Raw genomic sequence first — 23,590 nt, 5'->3', positions numbered from 1 at the left:
GGCATTGATTTTAAGAGAATTTGAGCACTTTTATTTTTTAGCATATTTTTTATCCCATGGATAACTTAGTAGCCTTAGGGAAAATTTAACTAAGAAAATTTCCAACACTTGCCAAGTTAGATCCATCATTAGATGTGTGGATTCAACCAAGATCTTTTTCAGTGAAAAGAGTTTACATGTAGATACTTTCCGATTTACCATAGTTTACCATTAGATATTTTGGATTCATTCGTTAATTTGAACTATTTCTTTCCTGTTAGTTATGCTCCTATGTGTTCCCTTCCCTCATCTGTGTAGCCCCTCTACGTGTTGTATGCTGCATCTCCCTTTTTTGTCCAAAATCTCAAATTTCTAAAACTTCCTCGAACAACATCAGTTTCGATTCCCTTTAGCTTTGATTGAAGTGGATCTCCAAACACCAGTGGCATGGAAAAGGCTCAATATTCAAAGTGGTGGAAAGGTGATCAACTTGACATCAAATTGAAGTGCTCGTCGCCCTAATTCCAATGGTGCAAAGGACACTCCAATCCGAGTTTGGATGAAGGAGATAGTAATAGTTAAAGTTGGGTTGACTTTTTGATGAATCGACAGGATTAATGAAGGCACAATTTAGACTTTTTCTAGTGGATGGAATCCGGCCAACTCCGGCTAGATTCTGAGTGAAATTGTTGCCTAGATAAAATGACTCCTATAGTCAAAAACCAAATTTTCAAAAATCGGCAATTCGTTTTTAAACAAAAAAATATAAAAAAAGGGTGGCGAGCCACCAACCCCTCCACCCCAACCCGTACTACGTGACATATCATACTAGTGGAGGGGTGGGCCACTACACTCGGCCCCTCCCATGGAACCGTAGATTGTATGCAATGTTTGGGGTGGGCCGGCCCTTAGGGCATGAGCCTAACCCCATTAACAATAAACAAAGCATAATGGGTGGTGGGCCGACCCTTGGGTCATGGACCCAACCACGCCCACTCTAAACAAACAATGAACCATCCAAAAAAAGCAATGGAGCTGGCGGGAGATGGAGTGGGCAGGCCACCCAAGGCTGGCCCATCTTGACCCTTAGTTAAAATTACAAGATTTGATGTATAAAAAAAATGAGGAGGCGGGATTTGACCGCCCGACCTCCTCCATATTAACTGGATCTTCCACCAACGCGCCACAATGTACTTCTTGTTAAATCTACCACATTTTTTATTATTTAAACACAACTCACCAGTGCACCTAGGCAGAGAGGAGGCAATGCACGCAGTTCGAGGTAGAATTTTGCAAGAGGGCTAAAATTTCACTTTGTTAGATTTTGACAAATTTTATATGGTTTCAACATTTCTCGATGCCACGAACACAATGGATTTGTCCATTTCTCCATCAAAGTTCCGCATTTTTCTGCCATTTTCCAGTATGGAGGTATAAAAATACTTTGTTGTAACTGATGCTTGTACTCTTCTTTCTTATGCCAGTTAATGAATGAAGGCCTCCCCATTGATGGAGCAGGGCCCAGAGATGTAGTCCAAGTCAGACGAACTTCGTTATCAAGTCTTGTTGTCTTCTTTCATGCTTTATGTGTTTTCTCCTCTTCTCTCATGTGCACATTAAATTTCTATGTTAAGCTACAATTTATGCATGTAATTCTTTAATGCATCTATAAGAAAAAGATCTTGGATCAAGTGGTATCAGAGCAAATCCTTTTTTTAGATGTGAATTTCATGTTTGTATGCTAACAAGAAATAGGCTCCGAAGAGGCGAAGGGAAACTAAAGTCTTTCGATCCCAAAGCAGGGCGTGCACATCGAAGGGGAAACATGGTAGATGAAGAGGCTCGTCATGAAGAGGAGCTCAATTTCTGCAAAACCTTCTATGCAATGGAAGAAAATGTAGGTCAGTTGCTTTGAAGACTGGAGAAAGCATAAGGGAAAAAGGCAGAAGAAGAAGGTTCAATGCATGGAAATGGTGAAGAAGAATTGCCTGCTTCTCCTTCCACGAGTGAAAGCTCTTCTTCCTTTCATCCTCATCATCGTATAAATTCAAGGGGTGCATCTAAGAAACCTTTCTTTAAATTAGGTGTCAAATTTGATCTTCCCATGTATAACGGTGAAAATAATGCAGAAAAGCTTAATAACTGGATTAGGCAGATTGAGATCTACTGTAAGATTCAACAGATTGAAGAGGATGAAGCAAATATTCAGTTTACCTCTCTTCAACTAAGTGGCACCACGCTTGTCTAGTGGGATAGCAAATTGTGAAGTAGTAAAAGTATGGTAATCTTCTTTCCTCATGGCCTAGTTTCATTTCTGCATTAAAGGAACAATTTTATCCCTTGGATTATAAGCAAAAATCCTTAATGGATTGGCAATACTTAAGGCAAGATAGAGGTCAGGATGTTCAAAGATTTACCGAGGAGTTTAGAAAACAAGCACTTAATTTGGGCATTGCACTTGATTCGCCTAAAGTAGTAACTAAGTATATTGGATCATTACATGGTTACATTAGACATTCATTATTATTTTTTGAACCTACTATCATTGACTCAGCTAGTGTAAAGGCCATTCATCAGGAAAACAGGGGAACACCTAAATGGGATGACCACCCAAAGAGAGCCACAACAGCCAAGAGAAGGGGAGCAAAGCCCTCTTGTACACATTGTGAGAAAGAGGGGCATGATGAAGAAAATTGTTGGAAGTTTCACCCTGAGCTGAGACCTGAAAGGAATGACAGAAAGGGGAAGCAGAAGGTCATCACCACCGTGCAACAAAACCAAGATTCTGAGTTAGAGGAAGATGAGAAGGTCGCAGCTGTAGGATTTGCACGAGGTAGGCCCATTGGCTTGGGGTCTAATTCCAGCAATGAAACAAAGTTTGCAACCCTCGGGATCGCAGCAGAAGGACCCATAGACTTGTGGTCTGATTCTAGCCATGAATCAAGGATTTCAATAGACATAACGAAAAGGGCACTCCCCGCAGCAAGACTCCAAGAACTTGAGGAGATCAACCACCGCATCCAAGCAGAGAATGCTAAGCCGAGGAGGCTTCTACAGGAGGCAAGGGAATAAAAATAAATATTAGTATGCCAGTTGCAAGCCAAGGATGAGGCCTTGGAAAAGCTGCAGCATCGCTATCTGGAGGTAAAAAGTGATTCCTCAATTTCATATGATTTTCATGATGATGAATTCACTGCTTTTGAAAAACATGCTACAGGGATTGGATCCAAACTATTGAAGAAGATGGGGTATCAGGGAAAGAGCCTCGACATCAAAGGTGAAGGCATCGTAAACCCCATCGAAATCTAGGAATTTTCGTGTCGTGCAGGACTTAGATACACCAAAAAGGAAATGGGAGAAAGCTCCAATACAGCTAGTAACCAGCCAATGACAGATGATAAATTTCCCTCCTCACAATCCAGTGATAGTGGGGGCCCCATAAACACTGATCAGAGGAACACCAAGGGAAAATGCCCCAAGGCAACCCCAAAAGTTTGGAGGAAAAATAATCATTGTAACCATTGCAACAAACAGGGATACCAACAAACCGCATGTCCAATGCTCCATGCTCTAGAAACATCGTTGGAGAAGCTGAAAGGTGAACATGTTCAGCAAATGAAACCACCCCATTCATGGTGGTCTACTTTGTTAGGTTGGTTTTTTTGTAGCTTCTTACGACCACCATTGTAAATCATACGTTGCAAGTAAATGTAAAAGTAATGGTGTGTTTCCTATCACTTCAAACCACAATGATGATATTTTGGCCTTTCTTTACTAGTACTTGAGGTATTGATTACTTTTTATGTAATCCTTGGCCAAGGAGTGTGTGCTATAAACTCTTGGCAAGGAAGGGTTGTTAAGTCATGTGTGGTGTGTATGATTGTAAAAAAATGTACTAGTTTTGCGTGTAGGTGATCGAAAGTGTAGGTTGAAAGGACACAAACAATACACTAAGTGTAAATTATTTTGGCGTCCAAAAGCTCCTCGGTGGGGAGGATTGATCTAGGTGGATCTCTAGACACAGCGGCAAGGAAAAGACTCAAAATTCAAAGTGGCAAAAAGGAAATGAAATTGACATCAGATCGAAGTGCTTGTCACCCTGATTTCAACAGTGCAAACGACACTCCAATCCGAGTTCATATGAAGGAGATAGAAGCAGCCAAAGTTGAGTTGACTTTTTGATGATTGGGCAGGATTAATGAAGCCACAATTTAGACTTTTTCCAGCGGATGGAATCTGACCAACTTCGACCAGATTCCGGGCAAAATTATCGCCTGGATAAAAATGAATCCTACGGTCAAAAACCAAATTTTCAAAAATCTGCAGTTCGTTTAAAAAACAAAAAAGGGGTGGCAGGCACCAACCCTGCCACCCCAACCTGTACTATGTGACATATCATATTAGTGGAGTGGCAGACCACTACCCCTGGCCCCTCCCATGAAACCACAGATTTTATGCAATGTTTGGGGTGGGTCGGCCCTTGGGGTGGGTCGGCCCTTGGGGCACAGACCCAACCCCATTAACAATAAACAAAGTATAACGGGTGGTGGGCCAGCCCTTGTGGAACGGACCCAACCACACCCACTCTAAACAAACAACGAACCATCTGAAAAAAGAAATGGAGCCAGCGGGAGATGGGGTGGGTGGGCCGCCCAAGGCAGGCCCAACCTAACCCTTATTTAAAATTACAAGATTTGAAGTATAAAAAAAGGAGGAGGCGGGGTTTGACCACCCGACCTCCTCCATATTAACCGGATCTTCAACCAATGCAGCACAATGGACTTTTTGTTAATTCAGACACATTTTTTACTAATTAAACGCATTTCACTAGTGCGCACAGGAAGAGAGGAGGAAGTCCCTGCAGTTCGAGGCATAATTTTGTAGGAGGACCGAAATTACACTTTTTCAGATTTTGACAAATTTTATATGGTTTCAGCATTTCTCTATGCCATGAACACAATGGGGCTGTCCATTTCTCCATCAGAGTTTTTCATTTTTCAGCCATTTTTCAGTATGGAGGTATAAAACTCCTTTGTTGTAATTGATGCTTGTACTCTTCTTTCACATGCCACTTAATGAATGAAGGCCTCCCCATTGTTCGAGCAGGGCCCGAAGATGTAGTCCAAGTTGGACGAACTCTATTATCAAGTCTTGTTGTCTTCTTTCATGCTTTATGTGTTTTCTCCTCTTCTCTCATTGGAACATTAAATTTCTATGTTAAGCTACAATTTATGCATGTAATTCTTTAATTCATCTATAAGAAAAAGATCTTGGATCAAGCTCCTACTCCGCAAACTCTGAATTTGGCTGAGGGATGGTTAGCTACAAGAAATATTGTAGCATAGTTGGCCTACAATTGGGTGAAGGGTGGAAGTCCTTCCCTCGGTTTCCAATAATTCTCTTCATAAGATAAGTTTCTTACTTGTATTTTCTATGTGTTCTTACTGCAAATGAATTGTAATATTATTGTAAATGGAAATGAATGTATTTAATGAAATGCAAGTGTGCTTGTTCTCATGGTTTAAGGGGGATTCACAAATCCCTGTGACTACTAAAATATTCTTGAGTACATGGATAAATAACATAGTCTATTACTTTATTAATTTAGTTTAGTTGTTTTTCATTGTGTGTAGCTTTTGGTGTTAATATGCATTGCTTTCCATGGGTATTTGTTACTATGGACTAGTGTAAGTATATGAGTAATATTTATGTTGCACAGACGTCAATGGTTTTGATGGTGTTGGTTAAAATTGATTATATGTTTAATGGGTTGTGGTTTCAATTAAGCTTATACTTAAGCCTCAGTGATGTTTCAGCTAAGTATTCTGCCTCGTGGTAGCCATGGTTGACAATTTTATTACTTGCAATATGGGTATGTTAATGCCTATAAAGCTAGTGTGTAAGGTATTCTTTCCTGTAGAAGAGAGTCTTCTGACTAAAACTTTACTTGAAACCTAAATGGTTTCTCTGGGGTATTAAGTCAATAAAATTATGTTATTGGAGCTCATACTTATGCTAGTCTCGGTAGGTCAAGGAATCTAGGAAAGCCTAATATTCTGGGCATTTAGTGAAGAATGGTGAGTGTTACTTCATCATAGGATCAATATAATATGAACGGAGTGCTGATTGTATAGAACAAAGTGTATCAAACATAGGTTCCATGGGGTTGAAGGCCACATCATTAGGGAGAGGGCTTTATGGAGGTGTTATCTACTGTCTCGTATGTATTGGAGGTGTGGTTCCATGGTCGACAAAAGTCACGGAATGGGAACACGCATGTTAATTGATGTCTAATTTCATAGCACTTCATACTTGGCCTAGTTTGTTGTTGGGCCGTGAAGACAATGTGGAACACTGACAGGATAAAAAATTCTTCGTCTTGGGAAACAGAGATGGAGGTGGCATACAATGGGAAGTCTCTTGACCACCAATTTTTTGAATAATATGTTATAACATGAAATAGTAGAATAACATGTCATGGGTTAGACCTTACGACCCATGGTGTAGGTGATGTGGCATGTGCGATTCCATTTTGGCCATGGCCACACTTAATGCCCCGAGTGATGTGGGACCACATGGGTAAGGTGGGGCTTCCAAGCGGGTGCCATGTGGTAGGATTTAAATGGTGAAACTTTAAAAGGGAATAAATTTTGATTTAGGAGTTAGATCAACATAAAATTTATATCGTCACAAATCTCTTGACATGTTCAATGCATTGGGGTTGTCCAACATTGATTTTACCAACTTTAGGAAGAAAGGAAATTTGTAGCCCATTTCCATGAGGAAACTATGGAGTGTAGGTTATATTAAAGTAACACCTCCCACTAGGTTTGGAGAAGTCCAATGGGGGTGGGAATTACAGTTACAGTTAACCTGGAAATGAGAAGAAAATAATATTTTATTAATTTATGATATGTTTTGTGTGGAATTTTATCATGCGGGCTTCACTCAATGAACCTCTAACATATCACGTGCATTTGTGGCATACCAAACAATATCCTTAATTTGACTACATATTGGAAAATACCTCTAAAAATAACATTATTTAACCCCCTATCAATATGAACCCAATACAAATTCCCAATTTAAAAACCCCTACTAGCACTAGATATTGTAGGTATCCATTTTTCACTAACGTTTTTTATACCCCTTTATATTTTTTCATTAACTTTGAGCTCCATTTTCTATACATGGCAATAGAAAAACCCTTTAACGCCCCATTTATATGCTCAATATATTATGTAATTTTTTCCTCAATATATTTCCCCCAAGATGAATGCACGTAGTATGATATTGCTCCCCCACTGAAGCCCCTGTGAATTTTATGTGTGCAGAGAAACAAAAGTTCAAATCAAAGCTATGTGCAAAAGAATGCAAATTCTAAAAGATTGGTTGCGTGGAGAATTGTTTTTGTGGAGTGTTCCACACACTTGCAAAATGGAAAAGTATGAGAGTAGTGCAGGGTGCACTATGTGCAGATTGAAAGGTGTGTGCAGTGTAAAGATTTTTGATATGGAAATTTCCTTACAAAACTTTTTGAGTAATGACTAAGGATGGCATTTCATGAGAGAACGAGAAGTGTGAATGGTAGCCAATGATGATTGTGATCTAAATCTAATTTAGGTGGTACATGTAAAAAGAGTGAAAAAGGGGTTTCATAGTCTCTTTGTCGAATTTCCATGGAATATTGTTATGCACCAAGACCTATAACCAATATAAGAATTAGACGTGTAGCACTCCATCCAACCCACTTGTACTATCTTGGGTTGTGGAAGGAGTTACTTATTACTTAACCTGACCTCCACTCCCTGTTATGAAGACGTGGTTACCAAAAATCCTTATTTTACAAGGAATACGAAATTAATTCTGTAACACCACCATCGTGTCTAGGTCCTTGAGACCTTTTCAATGATATAAATTTCTTATCAATCTGACTCCTAGATTGGAATTTATGTCCAACTAAATTTAGACCAATTCCAAAATGCCACATGGCATCCTTAATGAAACTAGCAACCAAACCTAGGTGGTTTTTAATACTGTCGATATTCGATTTCTAACCCACCCCTTCCTGTTAACTTTTGATAGAAAAACAAGCCGTGAGATGAATAGGGATTGTTTATCTGTCTTGCACCCAAGTATACCCATTTGTTAGTGGTGGACGATTAAATGGGGGAACCATGACATGGATCCCCATGTTGAACCACCCATTGGTTAATCCACAGTGGACCAATGGGACGTCAAGGTGATCATGGGTCGTTGATTTGTGTCCCTCATGATCACATCGTTCAAACCACGCGTTTGGTTACGAGGCCGTGAACATCGAAAGGTTCCTATGTTGTCCCCATGTGGTCCATATTAGGCCCATGTGGTACTACTAGGTCAACATAGGGATGTGGGTCCCACTAGACCCGAACTTTATATGTTATGCAACAATTTTACATTATATTTAGTTGTGAGGAAATCTGGGGCTTCACGCCATGGTCCACTATGGGCGTGCTCCTAGACCTCTAAATTACTTGACTTCAATGAAAGAATTTGGTTTAATGAACACTCGGACTCCAAAAGGGTGCACATCATGTGCCAACCCAATTATTTTCCAATATGGGCATGCCTTATCTATCCGAATACCTAGATTATCAGATAAATCCATGATATTTAAATACAAAATATATTTAAGAGAAACATGTGGTCCAAAATAACTCAAAATACATTAACAACAAAACAATATCTATCTTACATTTAATTTTTAAATATAAATACTCTATTATTATTTTAAATATAGTATTGATATTAAGATAATATGATAATGTTGCACAATCTTCTCCCCATATTAAATTCTAAAGTGTTTCCTATACCGTGACAACATACATTTTCTCATACTAAGGCGCTCTCAAAACAACAAATCTCCACTAATGTTTTGAAAAACCCACCAAATTTTCAAACTCAAGTTAAAAAATACCATCACAGGCACAGGTGATTCCATGGAGGAAGAACGTGGGCTGCGATGGGACAACTTTAATGATGCCGGCAAAGGTTGAATTTTATGGATAAAACAACGCAGATGAAGAGGGCATAATCGAGGCCCCATGAATGGATTTATGAGGTCGTGATTTGTAGCGAAAAGTGAATTTTGGGTTTACATAAACCTTAATTTTTTCATGGGCTATTGAAGTAAATGATATCTAACATCCATCCAAATAAAGGGAGGTTCTGATTGAACGATAAAGATAGCTATCGAAATCTTTAGATAAACAAAATCCAGGTTCTAAGAGCGTTTTGACTCGAGGCATAATATATCACAATAATAGAGTTATTTATTACAAATATCGCCCTGGGTTAAGTGCTTAGGTTCATTATCTATTTTTCCCATGGGAAGATTTTAAATGTACCAGCTCGTAAAATCCACTTGGAAACGAATAATTTTATTTTATTTATTTCAATTTTGAAACATTAGGCGTTTAAAAATGAGATTTGCGTTAATTGTCCCCCTTTCCTTCCTGGGAAGACGTTTCACCATAGGACAAAAGTGGGTTAAGGACGAGTCAAACACTATTTCTCCTTAAAGATAGTAAACGTTTATTTTTTAATATAAGACTTCGAGAACATACTCTTATTTCAATCCTTCCTTCATTCATCCATTGTAATTTGTGGGTGAAGCGAGTGGTAGTTGGGCTTACAAGGTAAACCTTATGTAATTTCTTAGTACTAATAAAAGAGTTGTTCATCGTTCCCCGCGACTTTTTCTAGTACATTGCTAGGTTTTTCCCATAAAAGTTGTATTTTTTTAATGGTATATATTATTTTATTTATGATTTTTATAATTTATTATTAATATTATAGTTGTTAAGGGCGTCTATGTCATTCCCTGTTCCTGTGGGACCTCTTATATTGGTGAGACTGGTCGCTCTATCAATCAGCAGATTAGTGAGCATTCGGCTGACTTAAGGCATGGGAGGACTAAGTCCTCGGCCCTGGCTGAGCATGCGGGAAAGACTATGCATCATGTATGTATAAAGGAGGCTCAAGTCATTGCCAAAATTGCGCAGTTTCACCATCGCAAATTTAGAGAGGCCCTGGAGATTGAGAAAAGGCCGAACAATCTTAATAGGGATGATGGCTGGAGGATTAGCAGTTGCTGGGTCCCAGCCTTGTCTTCCTAGCCTCCTCTTCCCTTTTTGTTAGGTCTTAGGATTTCTGTCTTCCCCCTCCTTTAATTTTTCTTTTGGCAGATTGGTCCTATTATGTTGGAGTGTTTGAGTCGTTAATTTGTTATGAATTAATTTCGGGCTAATTATTGTATTAACCTGTTTACTATTGAGCATTTTATAATTGGATTTGGTATTGATATTTATGTCTATTATAACCCTAGAATTGAGTCTCCCTTTAACTATTGTCTAAAAACCCCTTTTAAACCTTATTGACATAGTTAACCTTAATATTAAATATGGATAAATTATGTTATACCTATAATATGAGTTATAGTAATAAACATGGACTGTATCAACCCTGAATTATGATATTTATCCTGTAGTAATAACATATCTACCTAAGGTCTTAGTTATCTTTAATATTTTATTGGAATTAATAAATATTGAATTAATATTGATTATTTGACCATTAAGTTTATAGGATAAACTATAATATTCCAATAATATTAGTTATTCTATTATTAATAAACTTGGCTTTAACAACCCTATACGATGGTATTTACCTATTGTGACTAAATTCTAGGAATAATATTGATTTAACAATTTGTTTAGAATTATAAATTATTTAGTAGATATAGATTATGTAATATACATACATTATTGTTTATAACTTATTATCTTGATGGACCATTTTATTTAAATAATGAATATGATATTCTCTAAAAAAAGCAAAATAATGAAGATATAACTTACCAAGGACCATTGAATTTTTATCACACAACTATCTAGGTAACTATTTTCTAAAAATAATTGATTACCTTTTACTTGTATTTAAATTATATTGGATTAATATTAAATTTAGATTATTTAATATATATAATTTATTAATGACCATTATAACTAAAATATTAATATTATTCTCTTAATATTTAAGATAATAATAATAATATATCTATTTTTAATTAACAATTTACCTTTTTCGAGAAATAATATTAACTATTTAGTGGTTTGACCATGATTATTTAATATATATAATTTATTAATGACCATTATAACTAAAATATTAATATTATTCTCTTAATATTTATGATAATAATAATAATATATCTATTTTTAATTAACAATTTACCTTTTTCGAGAAATAATATTAACTATTTAGTGGTTTGACCATGATCATTAGGTCAAAATTAGCCGTTAGCATTGTAGCTGTTGGAGTCTCTGCACACTCTATTTAATCAAGCTAAGCCGGATTGGTTCTTCAACTTGTCCTGACGATGAACCACACTCGTTGGTTCGAAACGCGTCGACAAAATATTGGTTATGTGATTTTGCCGAAGATTATCTATACAATTATAGTTGTTGTTATAAAAGAGTTGTTGTTATTCCCTGCGACTTTTTCTAGTACATTGCTAGGTTTTTCCCATAAAATTTGTATTTTTTCAATGGTATATATTATTTTATTTATGATCAATATTGTATTGCTGAGATTTTTATAATTTATTACTAATATTATAGTTGTTGTTAATTTATTGATTGTTGTTTAATATATAACAATTTGACATTTTTTTGTTGGAGATTTGGTGTGTAGGTTTTATTTGTAGATAGTTTCGTAGAGTTAATTATAAGCATTCCAAATTTTAATGGTGCAAAGTTTACAATATTGATATCTAAGATGTAAGACATAAAATAACATATTTTCTTTTGATAAAGCGAAAATATAAGAATAAATCCTTCATTAGTGATTGATGAAGATTAGGTGAAGTTATTATCTGGCAATATTTGGCAAACATAGTATACTTTAATTTTTCGTAGAAAAAGACCATCAAATCTTTATGGAAAAAGATTCATAATTTACATGGACAAGACACAATAGTCAATAAATTGTTTTTGATCAAGATTTTATTTAATCTAAAAATAAAAGAAGTAAGTCAAATATCTCAACAAATAAATGAGTTACACATGGTGGTCAACCAACTCACCTCGCTAGATATTATGTTTGATGATAAGATCAAAGCTCTTTTACTCCTACGCTCTATTCCTGATAGTTGGCAGAAGTCAAATGTCACCATAAGTAATGTAGCACCAAATGTAAATTAATCTTTGAAGATGTTTCTAAGAATTTATTAAACGAGGAAATGCAAAGAAAATATATGGGAGAAGAAATACCAAATATGAAGGAATAAAATTTTGGTGATTGTGGAAGACAACATGGTAGAAAGAAATCAAGGAGATCAATCTCTAGAAGGAATTCAAAGTATAGGCATGGAATAATATCCTGCTACCATGGCAAGAAAATTTGCCATATCAAAAGGGATTCCTTGATATTAAAGAAGAAGCAAAAGGAGAAAAGCATGCCCAACAATAACAACAATAATGAAGAAAGTACTTCCATGGAAAAATAATGTGACATATTAATTATTGTTCTTTATGATGATGCACCTTTATTGTTCTTTAGTGACATGATTTTAGATTCTAGAGCCTCTTGCCATGCAACACGAAAGAGAGAATTTTTTATTTCTTATACAAAAGATAATATGGGTAAAGTTATCTTGGGAAATAAAAGTATTTGTGATATTAAAGGAATAAGAGATGTTCTAATAAAGACATAAGATATTTATATTTTATTGCTTAAGTAGGCTACCAAATAGTATTTGGCAAGGGGAAAATGGAAAATTGTAAAAGTTTCATTGGTTTTTGCAAAAGTGAAGAAAATAGGCACTCTCTACACCTTAAGATCAAGGTTGGAGAATCCAAATATCGATTTTGTCAAAAAGGAGGAGTTTGCGACATATTTGTGACATGAAAGACTTGGGCACATGCCTGAAAGAGGGATAAATATTTTATTTGAGGAGAGTCTTTATCTTGATGTAAAAGCTATAAAATATAATTTTTGTGAATATTGTACTATGGGTAGATAAAAAAGGGTAACATTTATAAGAGATATTCATTAGAGGGATATTTTATTTTTAGATTTGTTACACTCTGAAATTTGTGGCCCAATTAATTAAAATCACTAGGAGGAGCTACTTATTTTGTCACCTTTATTGATCATGCATCAAATAAGGTGTGGAATTTTCATATTAAGGGTGAAGATCAAGTTCTAAATACTTTTGAAATATTTCATATGGTTATTAAAATGGGAAATAATAAATTATTGAGATGCATTAGCATAGATAATGGTGGGAAGCACTGCTCCAAGCCCTTTGAAGAATATTGTAGTAATGATGGCATAAAGCATGAGAAATTACTCCCTCACACCCCATAACAAAACAAAATAGCTAAGAGAATGAATCAAACAATAATGGAAATGGTGAGATGTATGCTTTCAAATTCTAGTTTGCTAAATTCTTTTTTGGTATAAGTTATTCATGCAACATGCTACTTAATAAATAACTCTCCCACAACTTCACTTGATGGTGGAATTCTAGGAAAGGAGTGGACCAGTAAGGATTTATGCTAGACTTGCTTAAAAGAATTTGGTTGTGAAATGTATCCACACATTCCTAAATAAAAATGGCCCAAGATGGATGAAAAGGCATTTAGATGTGTTCTATTATGTTATGTTGATAATAATTTAGATTAGTGATTGTGGCGTCCTTTGAAAATTATAATTATCTGAAGTAAGGATGTCATTTTTAATGAATAAAAAATGCTTAAAGTTGTTGACAAAGGTGTGGAGGCATATAAATTTGTTTACGAACAACTAGAGAATCATTCTTCACTACAAGAAGGAATACTTGGAAATAATGAGAAGCAAAGTGAAAATGAGGAACAATAAAAAGAAGAACATGAAGGAAAAAATCAACAGTCATTAAGAGAAACCTTACCACTAAATTTATCAATTCATATCTCTACCATGCCACATAGACATTTAGAAAGGTATTCTCTCTTAAAATAATTTTTATTTGCTAAGGAATTTGAACCCACTTTTATTCAATATGCATTTGATTGAGAAAATGGTATAAAGTGGAAAACTTTTAAGCAAGGGGAGATAAAACCCCTACATGACAATAAGACATAGTATTTCGTTAAATGGCCACAAGGGAGAATAATCTTAAAGAATAAATGGGTGTACCAAATAAAACATGAAGGAAAGGAAACTAAACATGGGTTCAAAGCAGCACTAGTGGTGAAAGGATTTTGACATGAAGAAGGTATTGACTTTAAAGAATTTTTTTCCCTAGTACTTAAAATGACATCGATGTTATTAGTACTTGGTCTTGTAGCTACTATAGATTTATAACTAGATAAACTAGATGTTAAGACAACCTTTCTACATGGAGATTTAGAAGTGCAGATATCTATGGAACAAACAAAAGGTTTTGAGAATAAGGGTAAAGGAAATTTGGTCTGAAGGTTAAAGAATAGTATATGGGGTTAAACAAGCTCCACTTCTGTGATATAAGAAGTGTGAATCTGTTATTCTTGATAATGGTTTTAAAATATTAAATGAAAATTATTGTATATACATTAAAAGAGATGAAAATGGAAATTTCATTATCTTGTTATTATATGTTGATGGCATGTTGATTGTAGAAAAAAATAGTTGATGCTTAATAGATTAAAAGAAGAGATAAGCCATGCCTTTGTAATGAATAGTTTACTAGTAGCAAGAGAAATTTTGGTGATACAAATTATATCACAGAAAGAAGGAACTACAAATATCACAGAAGAAAAACGTTCAAAATGTGTTGGAAATATTTATTATAGATAAAACAAAACTTGTATGTGCATTACTTGCATCTTATTTAAAATTAATGGCTAATTAGTGCACATATAGTATTGAAGAAAAACATTAAATTTCAAAGATTCCATATGCTTCAAAAATTGGAACCTTATTGCATGCAATTATATGTAATGACCCTAACATTACACATTCAATAGGAGTGATAAGTAGGTTTCTCACTAATCTAGGGAAGGAGGATTAACACGTATTTAAATGGATTTCAAGATACATTAAATGATCAATTGATTATTTTTTGTTCTTTCAAGGTATTGAGACCTTATTATAACTATTTAAACATGTTCATATGCGTTTACGGCAGTGGATACCACCCACATACAAGGGATCTCCCCGATACAAGGTCCCAACTAGACCTTACACTATTTAGTGTAGGAGTCCTATCTAGAATACGACTCAATTACTATTTATTTAAAGATATGCCTTGGCTATAGCTGTCAACATGAGAGAATGAGAAAGCTAGTGTGCCATGTGGATGTTCAATTGTTGATGTATCAAGGTTCTCTTACTGTGAAGGGGGGGGGATAAAGTGAGCCTCTGAGAGAGAATTAATAGTGCTACCCTAATGGAGAAACATGTGAAAGCGAAAGTCTCATCTACCATCAAACGAAAGAGTTCACAAATATGTGACAATCATTATAAACATAACAACATATTTCCAATATGAAGCACGGAAGTCACCAAAATAGTTCAATTACTCTAGTACTAGTTAAAGAAAACATGAACCATAAACATTCAAATAATAGTATTAGAAAAATTCGCAATTCATGCTTGAAAACATGTTGGCCTGCAAAGGCTTCAATATTAAGTAAAAGTCCCAAGATTCATAAATACAATGAACACCAGTAGCTCCAATAGTGGAGTGTTATAGCCACCACTTTCTCCTCAAAAGTACTAACTTTTTCTCTATAATTCCTTGTGGGAGAATCCAAGGTTAAGACCCCATTACACGAGGAAAGAGGCTCTATTTATAACTTGAGGAACGACCTTTCACATCCTCATGTCTCTTGATTTTCTAACTTATAGTGATCTTTGGACTTCTACAACCTTTGGAATTCCAAATGAATTTTGGAATTACATATGACTTTTGATATTACATGTCTTTTGGACTTCCATGAATCTTTAGTTCATACATGACTCTTGGACATCCACTTATTTGTTTTTACAATGATTACAGTAATATATCATGACTTACACACTATCATGTGATGACACTTGACATGCCACTATCTTTTATGACTGGGACCAATAGTGACTAATGACATGGACTTTATCTAGTGGTGACATGGCTTCCACTTGTGCCATCATTTATTCAAGTAGATTCAATTGTTGAAGTCTTCACCTGCCAAAGGGTTTTTGATGTAATGGAGTCTTTGGAGTGCTTTGATCATCAAGGTGCAGGTGTGCTCTTCGTTATTCATGCAACTTCCTTCGCGTGTTCTCTTTGCCCAATATTCCACATGCATACTTGCCATGATGCTTCTAGAATACCTACACCTATAATCACTCATGAAAAGCAATGATCATCCTGAAAATGTCATATTTTATCATTTTTTATGCATATTTTTTGTTCATGCCTTTTCAGTGCACTCAAGAGTGACAAAAGGGGATTTTAGGCACATGGGTGCACTTTGAAAGGCTAAAGGGATGAAGGGGAAAGGCTTCATGGCTTCCACATGTCCTCATGCACTCGAGAGAGGGAGATAGTCATGGCAGGGCACCTGGCACAAGTCCAAAGGATGAAGGGAAGGCTTTGGGCTTCCTAAGTTAGTTGTGTGCTTAAGGGAGAGAAAGAGGGTGTAGGGCGCACTCTTGAAGATGAAGGATGAGGCTTCGTTCCCTTGGAGTGCACTCATGCACTCAATAAAACAAGGAGGGTGCATCCCCTTTGTGTCAAAGGAGTTCTCTCAAGAAGGGTGCATCCCCTTAGGTCAAAGGAGTGTGCTCAAAGGAAACAAATGAGGGTGCATGGTGAAAGTCTGAAGGCTGAAGGCTGAAGCTTCGTGCCTTTGAAGTGCCCTCATTTTCTCAAGAGACCAAATAGGGCACATGGAGAAACTCTAAAGACTAATGAACGAAGCTTTGTGGCTTCGAAGTGTTTTCATGTGATCAAAGGGTCAAGAGGGCACATGGCACATTGTGGAAGGATGAAGGGTGGAACTTAATGAAATTGGGGTGCACTCACATGCTCAAGGATGGTACATTCCTTCAAGTCGAAGGAGTGCTCTGAAGGAGGGCACATTCCTTCAGGTCGAAGGAGTGTGCTCAAATGAAGGCTTGGTTTTTGAAGGGCTTAGTTCAGAACAATGAATGGGAAAGATGGATGATGAGTGTTCTTTTTGATCTTGGAGTGCACATTGTGCACTTCTAAAAAACAAAGCATCCTTGATCAATTCTTCAGGACGTGCTCATGAGCTCTTGGCCTCAATGGGTTTTCTTTAAAACTAAAGATTTTTCTAAGTTTGGGAGACAAGACAATGGGCAATCATGATGACTTAAAACATAACATCATGTGTGACTCATACGAACTCATTGATAAAAAGTAGACAAGATTTAAAAATGATAATTATGCATCAAAGTTCCACTTTGCATGCATTCCCCAAGTAAAACAAGTGAAGTATGTGCGATTGTAACCCAAAAGTGTTGTTTTATAATAAAAAATATGATACGACCATGAAATGCACCTAAAGATGTTCTAATCAATGCGACAAAACTTGAAACCACTCAAGAACACTTGAAACACATAGAATATCATGAGAGGACATTTGATGATCAAGGCGATACATTAGATACAACGCTGATAGTAGAATAAAAATTTATAACGTAGTGAAATTTTTGAAGGGTGTTGTAGCCGCAACAACACTTGGTGACACAATGGGTGAAATTTAACTTCTTTATTCACAAATAATTTTTGGTTAAGGGTCAGAACTTCGAGAAGTATTGATTTCCTCGATTTCCCCTTTTAAACCCAGTTTTATACATAACATCTCATATTTATCTACTCGGTTGAACACACATAAAATATACACCTTATCGCAATTGTTTCAATACAGGTAAGTGTAGTGTGCACGATGAGTTTATGATATTCAAAGCATGAATTTTCATCTTCGGTGTTGCTTCATTTCCAATAGGCCTGAAAAGTACCCTGACATAGTCACTTCATGATCCAGGTGGATGTTGGTGGCCACCCACCTATCCCACTTGGACCCCCACAATTGTCTCTTTCAATTTTTTAGTTTCCTTAATTGTAGCACAATTTACTATTTTTGGCAGTTTTTCGGGTCCTGAACTTCCGGAGCCATTTTGAGGCCCTAAACGGAGTTTTTTGGGAAAATTGGGAGCAACATGGGTCCATGGGCTAATTTTTCTCATTAAAAAGTTGTATTCCTTAGATAGATATTTCTAACGAGGTATTGTGCACGTCAAACAGAGATCATATTCCAAATTTACGACCCCGGGTAGCTGATGTACCAATTTACTCAAACGGGGCCAATAGTTTTGTGCTTCATCTCCTAGGGTTAGGCTTTTGGAGGTTTATGGTTTTCCATTGTTTCTCAACAATAAATAGGCCTTTGAGCCTCATTGTAAGAGAGTTCAGAGGCATGTAGCTGCCACATCTTTTCTCAGAGATAAACTACCATCGCATGAGATAGTTTATTTCCGTTTACGTTTGTAAGCATATTTCAGTATTTTACATTAATGAAATGAAGTATTATTTCTGTTGCATCTTTGTGTTTATTTTTATCTCTGTAATTTGTTGCGTTTCTGTCTAAATTTGGGTCAGTGGTATCATAGTGGTCTACTTTTTCTCTGTTTTTCTTTGCATGTCCCCAACAAGGTCGGGATATAAGGAGATAGAGCTTGAACTGGTCGAACCTTTGCAAGACAAGCCTCACAAATCCCGATGGCCTCCCACGGTGGATGAAAATAAGGACGAGGGGGCAGGAGATCCTATCAAAATCTTGCTCGAAGAATCCCTCAAGCAACAAAGGAATGCGATGATGTACAACTTCGCCCATATCCTTCAGTGACTACACATGGGCAACACATTTACTTCCAGCAACTACTCTGGAAATGCCACACGCTTTAAGGTACAAGTTAACTTTGAAATCCCCATATAAAAGGGTTAGATAGACACAAATGCCATAGATAGATGGTTAAATCTGTTAGAAGGTTATTTTTTTGTTCATGATTTTTTCAGCTGAGAAAAGATCACTTTTGCACTTCTCAAAGCAGCCCCCCATGTCAAGGACTAGTGGGAAACCTACTGCGAGCAGAAGGATGAGAGTATGGCCTCACTGTTTTCAACCGCACCCACTTAGAATTCATTCCGGGATGCCATTAAGGAGCAGTACTACCCTGTCAAAAGCTATCAGGATAAATACATAAAGTGGACCATGTCGTGGCAAGGAAAGGACCGAGATGTGCCGGAGTTCACAAATATTTTTCATACCCTTTGCACAAAGTTGGGTATTAAGGATTCTGAGTTGCATTTGGTACTCAAATACCGCGGCTGCTTACATAAGTACATCCAGTACAAGATGGAGTTCCTTGACATCTCCTCACTCGACACGACGTACTAATATGTTGTCAAGATTGAGCAGAAGTTTAAAAACAAGAAGCGAGACTTTGGATCTGCGAATCTGAATAACAAAGGATAAAGCCGAGGCGGGGTGACCCAAGACAACCCGTCAAAGCCGCAAGAAAATAAAAATGCCACGAAGTCAAAGAAGGACACAGGAAAGTGGTGTGAGTTCCACAACAACCCCACCCATAACACAAGTGAGTGTCGGACCAAGCAGTCGATGGTGGCCGAGTTGAAGGCTTCAGAATCAGATGCATGTTCCGACCTTCAGTGATAACTTGACAAGAGGAATGAAAAAGGGAAGCTGATCATTGATGTGGAGCCCAACGCCATTGTTGCCACTGCCAAGATCCAGAAGAATGAGCTCGATGATCCGTAGGAGGGGAGTGTCTTTTCCACTCACAAATGTGGGTGAAGGGTTCGCCGCTGCAATTCATTTTCGATAGTGGCAGCCAAAAGAACCTCATTTCAGCAAAGGTTGTGAAGCGGTTGGGCCTATCGACTATACCACACCCGCAACCATACATCATCAGGTGGCTTCACCAAGGACGAGATCTTCGAGTTCGCCAACAATGCCGCCTTCCCTACAACATCAAGCCCTTCACAGATGAGGTATTGTGTGATGTTGCACCTCTTGATGTTTGTGATGTATTATTAGGCTAACCATACTTGTGGAAGTGACATGTTGTGTATGAGTTAAGGCCTCACGCAGTTATTTTTTCTTTGGGTAATTCATTATACAGGATACCGAAGATAGCCCCACCTACCGCCACCTATTTGATCTCTACTATGAAAGGCAATAAGATCATCTCCCAGACTAGGAAATTTATTTTCTATCTAGTTCACTCTCAAAGTAAGGGGAAGATCATAGCCACATCCATGGCCCCCGGGAAGGGTTCCTCCATGCCACAGAAGCAGGTGGATAGGGCCATGAAGGAATACAATGACATCTTCTCCTCACCCACAAGGGTATTATTGCACTGTCAGGTCAGACATTCGTCCGATCTGACTTCCTGAGCACCTCTACCCAATGGGTCGATATATCGCCGCTCCATTCTGGAAAATGCCAAGTACAAGCAGCAACATGATCAACATCAGGTACCACATAAGTTTCAAGTGGGAGACAAAGTCTAGTTGCATCTGTAGAAAGAATGCCTTACAAGAGCCCGTTAGAAGCTTAGACCACTCTGATATGGTCCTTACACCATTACCAAGGTAGTGGGAAACAATGCTTTGGAGCACAACATTCCCCTATTCCTTCGCATGCACCAAGTGTTCAATGTGGACCACCCTTGACCATGCTTCCCACCATTACTGGACACATCAGAGGTTGCAGAACAACTCACTGGGGACCAAGTTCAACAGAAGTTTCCTCATCTCATGGACAAACTCAATGTAATGGGGACCATTGGTTCCTAAGGGGGGAGGAATGATCCAGGTGGATTTTGGTGGCCACCCACCTTTCCCACTTGGACCCCCACAACTGTCTCTTTCAGTTTTTCAGTTTCCTTAATTGTAGCACAATTTACTATTTTTGGCAGTTTTTTTGGTCCTAAACTTCTGAAGTCGTTTTGAGGCCCTAAAAGACATTTTTTTGGGAAAAAGGAGAGCAACATGGGGTGACGGACTGATGTTTCTCACTCAAAAGTTCTAGTCATCGGATATATCTTTCTAACGAGGTATGGTGCACGTCAAATGGAGATCATATGCCAAAGTTATGACCCCAGGTAGTTGATGTACCAATTTACCCAAATGGGGCCCATATTTTGGCGCTTCATCTCATAGGGTTAGGTTTTTGAAGTTTTATGGTTTTCCATTGTTTCTCAATAATAAATATGCCTTCGAGCCTCATTGTAAGAGAGCTCAGAGGCATGTAGCTACCACATCTCTTCTCAGAGATAAGCTACTATTGCTCGAGCTAGTTTATTTCCATTTCTATTTGTAAGCATATTTCAGTATTTTACATTAATGAAATGAAGGATTATTTCTGTTGCATCTCTATGTTTACGGTTATCTCTATAATTTGTTGCATTCCTGTCTAAATCTAGATCACTTCAGGAGCACAAACATTGGTTCATTGCCAACAATCCTGGACGATACCATGACGAAGACGCTTGCTTCACCTCCCTACGTAGGAAGCCTTTCCCTTATTTCACCCTTTATTTATTTAATAGGAATGTGCATCGAAACTCACTACTCTCAATAGGTGGAAGAGGGATCTCGACCTATTGAGAGCAAAGGAGGCTTCCCCTTCAAAGAAGTATTTTAAGACCTCTAATATTGGTTTTCTCGCTTTGGATTTTCCCCTTATCCCTTCTCTACTAGATTGGACAAGTGTTAACACATAAGTAAATTTACACCAAGTCAAGTAGTTGAAATATTAGCATAGGCTCGAATCTAATAGGTTGCCTTAAGGTTTTCCTATTGGGAAAATCATATTTTCCATATGGTATTAGCTCAACCTATGGAATTTCCCCAAAAAATTAAGGCGAACAAAAAAACGCCAATCATTGTGGTTATCACACTTCTTTATTTCACAACAAAGTCCCTTTTGACCCATGCTATTTTTCACATGGTTTCTTATTTGAACAAGCAAAAAGAAAATGCATGATAAAACAACGAAACAAAGCCAAGAGAAAAAAATGAATGGAGGCGGAACAATATGAAAAATATACAATAAGAAAACAAACAAATGCAAAGACTCGATGGAGAGCAGGATAAAAGGTTGATACAATTCAAGGGAAACTAAATGCAACTAATCCTACTGATAACCTACTGTTAGGTCCCTATACTACTAGTGTAACCCCTTATTATTATTGGTGCAACCCCCTTATTATATTGTTGTGCCCATGTAGTCCTCATATTGTTATTATTGTGCCCCATAGAAGCCCACTATTGTTATTGTTGTGTCGTTACATTATTATTGTTATGTTGTCTCCGATTATATTATATTATTAGTGCAACCCCCTTATTATATTGTTGTGCCCATGTAGTCCTCATATTGTTATTATTGTGCCCCATAGAAGCCCACTATTGTTATTGTTGTGTCGTTACATTATTGTTGTTATGTTGTCTGAGAAGTCTCACTTATGGAAGTGAGGCTGTTATTGTGGCTTGACATTTTTCCCGTAGCATGAACTTCTGTAGTTTCTATATCCTCTATTTTCCCCCACTTGGATATACAGACAAATTTGTTTTGGATCAAGTAGTAAAACATGGCGGTCCGCGAGTTAAGGGATGGCTTCCCATGATTCCTTTCCTTCTTTCAGCTTGACCCCGGCAGATAGGAGAGCTGCTTTATTTGCTTCGTTGTCCGCTTCTTTATTGTGGGCTCTCAAAACATGATAGTAGTTCAGCTTCTGGAAATCACTTTCAAGGGCCTTGATTCTGAAGATCATTCTGGCTAGTTTAAGGTCTGCTGCAGGGGAATTAGAGATCATTGCACTTATTATGATTTGAGAATCTCCTATAACCGTTGCTTCCCTTATTTCCAGCTCCTTTAGGGTCTTGAGGCCTTGCAGGAGAGCCAAGGCCTCAGCTTGAGTGCTGGTCATGTGTCCAAGCCCCCAAGCAAATGAGTGGATTTTTTTTCCTGTTGGGTTTAGGATGACACCTCCAACACCTGCTCTGCTCGGATTGCCCTTAGCTGCTCCATCGAAAAAAAGGAAGTAGCTTGATTGTGTTTTGAGCCAGTCTTGGAAGTCAGCTTCCGTTTTCCTAATTTGCCATTCTTTGAGTGGAGGTGCTTTTCTGTTTGCTGGGAGAAATTGTAATCCCAGGAAGGAGCCCCAAACGTTGTCTTGGTGGGTGGGATTTGCATCATATTTTATTTGGGACAGACATTCCTTTATTTGGCACTTGATCTTGATTTCAATGATTTTATGGTGTTGTCTGTCATTCCTGAAGGTTCTTCTATTGCGTTCTAGCCACAGCTGCCAGCAAATGACCTTTGGGAGAATGGCCCAGGCTGATTTGATTAATTGATTTTGAGGAGGAGGCCCAGGATAATTGGAAGCCCAGCTAGCGAAGAGATCAGCCATTGTATGCAGAAGTTGGAAGGAGGGATCTAAGACATTCAACAGGGTGCTCCATATCTGTTTGGCGAAGCTGCAATCCAGGAAAAGATGCGCAACTGAT

The sequence above is a fragment of the Pinus tabuliformis genome, chromosome X, assembly GCF_031772625.1.
Source record: "Pinus tabuliformis cultivar Carrire ecotype Pingquan chromosome X, CPIR1, whole genome shotgun sequence".
NCBI lineage: Eukaryota > Viridiplantae > Streptophyta > Pinopsida > Pinales > Pinaceae > Pinus > Pinus tabuliformis.
Note: the sequence above shows the minus strand (reverse complement) of the source record.